The sequence below is a fragment of the Pomacea canaliculata genome, linkage group LG3 (genome assembly GCF_003073045.1).
Source record: "Pomacea canaliculata isolate SZHN2017 linkage group LG3, ASM307304v1, whole genome shotgun sequence".
Taxonomy (NCBI): domain Eukaryota; kingdom Metazoa; phylum Mollusca; class Gastropoda; order Architaenioglossa; family Ampullariidae; genus Pomacea; species Pomacea canaliculata.
Window position 1 is genome coordinate 33,908,128 of NC_037592.1, and position 5,410 is coordinate 33,913,537.

A 5,410-nucleotide genomic window follows, 5' to 3' on the forward strand; every position below is an offset into this window, starting at 1 on the left:
GCAATGTCTAAACTATTTTCTTCAATTCGCACATCTTTCTCTCATTTGTTTTGAACTCCCAACTTACGTAGGTTCTAATACAATTCCAGAAGTAATACATGTACATAAAAAGATGTCATACATCGTCTAGGCGAGGTTACTCTATAAACGGTTCAGTACCGCACCGTATCAAACTTCGATTGACACTATACCCTCTACTACACACAAATCTCACTCGGGAGATGTACACTCGATCGTGACTCAGACGTCTTTCTCTCTCTCTGTGTATCTTAATGGGCCTGAGTAACTTTCCACAACTCTGTTCGGCCAAACCTACCAGTGAACAGTGTTCACTAAACACTTTCTCTCACCTTTAACACTTTCCTGTGTAATATTTTCATACATTCAACATACACTCGACATAAACGTTTAGTCCCTTAGCCACCAAACACAGGAGGCACGGTATGGTCCATGACAATTTTACTGGTCATTTTCAAATCTTTGTCGTAACTGCTGTCTGTTTCGTGTAATGTGTAATCAATAACTTTGATATGCTTTTCATAGGTCTGATTTGTTTATAGTGAACTCATCTGCATTATACCTATGAGACTTGGAGCACAATAAAAGGGATGAAAATCCTGCTCACATATCTACATAGCTTAGTGGTTATATATAGTGGCTTGATGTTTGGTTGGCTATGTCGCGTGTTGCTTGCTGCGGGTGGGTAGTTGAGGTATGGGGACCCAGAGGGGGTTGCCCGAGGGGGAGGCGCGGTCGCCTTTCGCTCTGCTGAGGCAGGTAATGGATCCGCATCGGGAGACACCGTAAGTCAAGCGCTTACCTGATGGGGTCTTTTGTTGCGGGGCCTGACGGGACAGGAGGGCGAAAACCCTATTAGCGAGGGGAGGATGGAAGTTTTCCTCTCCCCAGAGCCGGGCCTGAGTTTTTGTGTTGAGAGCCTGGGTTCAGACCGGCAGTTGAGAGAAGAGCGTCGGTGCGAGGAGACGTTGATGTACCCAGGGCTTGCTGTGTGCTTCCCTGTGTTGGTGCGTCCCTCCCGCATCTCGAGCCTTCTGTGTGGCGCTCAGGACGGGGCTGTGTGCCTTTTTTCTCCCCGGGGTGGGGACGAGTCCTGGAGCAGTTCCACCTTCTCCTGCGTTTTCTGCGTGCGGCAGAATGAGCGCGTCATGAGCCGAGTGGGTGAGTAGTTGGAGCTTCCTGTCGCCATCTTTTCTAGCTAGTCGCTATAGCCGGCCGGTGCGCAAGTGTGCAAAGTGCGTGAGAGACAGGCTGAGAGATTTGTGTATAAACTTTGTGCTGTATCTGTATTTTGGGGGATCTTTATTTGGGTAGTTATGTTGCGCTAGCATCTGAGACTTTGTTAGGGTATTTTCTTTGTGTAAGTAAAGTTTCGCGTCTGTCATAGCGGACGACGCTGTTGTTGGTTTTGGTCCAAAGGACGCTTATGATTTTATATGCATGGCCGTGGAGTACGATGTTCATGCACACCACTTTATGCAGGCTCAAACACCCGCTCACTAAACCTAGTGGGGTCAAGCAGCAAACAGACGGACAGAGGACTAACGGACTGCCGTCGGCAGAGGCGGCGTTAGGAACACGCGGGGCCTGGGGCCGACCATCCGCGCGGGGCCGGGGTAATGGAGTATGTGTATCAACATCCCTATTGATATGATGTCAGAAGCACAGATTTATATACAGTAGATAGGCTGGATCAAGTTCTCGAAATAACACACGAATTTAGTGTTTTAAAATTGTTCGTAATCTTTCCCACCGTTGTGTGACAGTAGCGGTTTGTTCTTGAAGGCGAAATAATATGGTGACGATAACTTAATAAACTGCTTGTTGTTATTGTCGGGTTTAACGTGAAGACATGGGTTCAATAATTTGCTTAATTAGAACTTAGAAGTGTTTTCGGAACGTAAATTTTTTTTGTCACAACTTGTATAACACAGCTAGCAGTAAGTCAGAAAGATGACCTCGGGTAAGGTGACCAGACGTTTCGGGGGCGAAAGCGGGAGGCGTGCCGATGACGGTGTCGTCACCGACAAAGAACGCCGATAAACAGGGTGGGGGGGGGACTTTCCTCTGACTTTGCCGAGTAGTGATGCTTTCAACGGCAGATCTGTCCACGCCACTACAGTATTCCATTTAAAATAGAAAACTGGTATTTAAAATTTAAATTAAAATATTCCTACCTTATCTCCCGCTCAGCCAACTTTGCGGACGTGCAGGTGAGGCGCTGTATAAATAATGCCAATAATGGTCCGGCACCTTCGTCATTTTGCGAGGCTGTTGCTCCGAAACCTTACTTCATAGACCGTGAATCTCCTTGTAAAGTTTGGGCCATTGCAAGATAGTGTCATACATTTTTCCACAAGGATTTCCTGAATTTTCGCTGTCAAGTTGCACCTCACTATTAAAGTCCTTTCAAAGTTTCCATCTTTAACTGTCTTTTCACTGGCGATGTCGTATGAGGATTACTGGAAGTGAATAAAATGCCGGCAGCGGAAAACACGCGAGAGGACGAAATGCTTAGAGGTGAGGGAAACGTTTGACGTAGGCTTGATGAGATGGCAGGGTATCTGAATGTACCCGGGCCGGGCTGGCCTTGGTCATCGGATTGTTTTCCTTCTTTTTCTTTCTCTTACAGAAAGGTTTGAAGAAGGAACACCCAAGTATTACACCTGCTGATGTTAAGGTTGAAGTCTGCAGTATACAATTTCCAGACCTAAGGTAGGCGGGGGCGTTGGGGTACGGGTCAGGTGTCAGAGGGCCGCTGGACACAATGATTTATGGCGCATGAACCGTTTAGAAGAATGTTCGTGCATTGACGTCGCTGGATTAATGTGCCACTTGGGGGACTTGCAAGCAAGTTGGAATGGACAGTAAAGAGGTGGATATGTTACTGTGTATGGACACTCTGTGAATGGAAAGGATGGGGCCCGCCTTGGCACTACAACCTCTAAGCCCGAAGTGAGGAGATGTCAAAGGAACTTGTTTCGTATTACTTCACGACACGTAAACTTTCTCTTCCCGTCTCTCCATCACAAGCAAACTACATTAGTCTACAACTCTATACCAGGTACGGCTGTGGATGCCTTTTGGATCGGCATCATCTGCCAAATGTAAAATGCACTTGTTTTCTTTTTTTTTTTTTTTTTTTTTTTTTTTAATACAGCCTAGCTTAATTTGCTAAAAAATGTATTTTATCAAGTATAACAAGTTAAAATCAGCAGTCCGCATCATTCCAACATAGACAAAGTAAAAAGATAAAAAAAAATAATAACAGGCTGACATGTCTGATGGAGTTGTTAGAGGCTGCCTTCAAAGGAAAGTGAGCGACTTCAAACAGCTTCACTGTACACAACGAATTCGGCAGGTGAAAGCCATTATGTACTCATTTGTTGTCCATTCCACACATCACTAGGTTTGGGGTGTAGTCACCTGAGAGTGGGTTACCACTGGGAAGTAGGGGAACAACCGTAACCAAAGAAGCTGACACCTTAAAGAGGGACGAGCAGACGACCACCGGCGATGTACTAGCGGCGCGTGCAATAAGATATCGGCCGGCAGGTCATTATCGTCACGGGTCAAACACCGGAGCCCGCAGAGCGACGAAAAAGAAATAGGGATCAGCAAGACACGGCCAAAACCAAAGGCGCGGATGCGAATCAGTGTACGGTATTTTTAAAGACAAGCGGGACCTTGGGACTTGCCACAAAGCGGACATTGGGCGTCCAGCCCGGACATTTTATGACAGGCGGACACGAGTCAAAAGCTCTGGTCACCTTACCTCGGGGCTGAAGCGCGGGGCCCCTTCGAGAGCGGGGCCTGGGGCGGCCGCCCCATTTGCCACCCCCTAACGCCGCCGCTGGCCGTCGGCCAGCCAACTACGCGTACCTGCGTGCGAACAGACCTGCGCCGAGGTATCAGCGGACTGTTGGTGAAACCCAGATATTCAAGCCGAGAGGACTGTGTGCTTGACAATAGACGACGACCTGTGGTAGTGAGAAGTAATTGTGTCTCAGGCAGTGGCCGGGAGGGGAATGGTGGGTGCGCTGTGGGGGAAGTTTGAGTCGCGTCGGACCACGCGGACACCATCAGTAGAGGGGTGTGGCTAAACGCTCAGTTGTGTGCGCTAGTGGTGGGATTCCCCACTGTGGGGTTCTTTTTCTTTGTTGTTGTTTTTGTTTTACATATGCGCATTTTTTCTTTTTTTGTTGGGTTGGTGGTGGCATTCTGCGGCCGCCAATAAACTTTAGTCTTGTAGTGTATTTTCGTGTATGTGTTTTATGTTCACTGAGGAGTGATTGGCTTTGTTGCTCGCGCCGGGCGCTGGATAGTTTGTCTGTGCGATTGTGAGTGCGTCTGTGAGAGAGCGAGTCCCGCGGCGCCCGATCGCGTTACGCGACAGGCTACATAGTTTTACGTCGATACTTTCAGCTTTACAGTTTTGAAAAATAAGAAGACTTCAATAGCAAACTACTTTGTTAATAATAATGTCTCAGTAAAGACAGAATGATACGAATTAATCAATCAACAACTTGCATTTAAGTTTACAACTACACATTTCACAACCTCCGCAGAGTTTTAGCACCATCATGTCATAAAAAGAAAAAGAGTGGACTTGTGCAAAACCGGTGTCAATTATATCTGCTAATCTGTATCAGTCTCCAGTTCTGAGAGAAGACTAGTAGACTGCATTGGAAAACTCAGCAACACGCTCCTGTTCCCGTTTGAGGACGATTAAAGGCGGTCATGTCTGAATGACTACCTAATTACACGCCCCACCCACTTGATTTATTGATTTCATTATGACAACACTTGGTGCTGATTGAAATTTGTGTTTTCCCCAAAGAAGCCCACGGATATTAACGATGGGACAGCTTTTCGTATTATTTTAGAGGGGTGGATAGATGGGATTCTTTATGAGATCGAGCTACTCGTCCAAGAGGTCGAAGAGGATTTCCATAGAATGAAGGCTGACTTCATAGCAATCGTCAGTTACTTTTGTGAAAACGATCGACAAGAGGTTCAGCACTGATAACTTTCAATTGTCCTAAAACTTGCGAAGATCAGGTCGCCGTGTAATCAATGGCCGAGGTCAAGGGGTCACTGTGCTGCAGTCACCCGAGGAAACACGTACGCCCCCTTTACCACCATGTGTACGCCCTCTTCTCCCCCTTGACCTTTTGCCTCTAGCAGAATGTCTACGACCTTTAGCGTACAATGTCAAACAAATAAAGATTACTAAATTGCTTGTTTTAATCCAATTCCCATAAAGATCGAAGTTCTATTTATAAAACCTTTACGAGCCTTGGGTTATAATTGAGCAGCGGAACGACGCAGAACGAATTAAGCTAAAGAAGCTGGACACGAATTAACTTTCCAGAAATGCGATGTTGAAGGG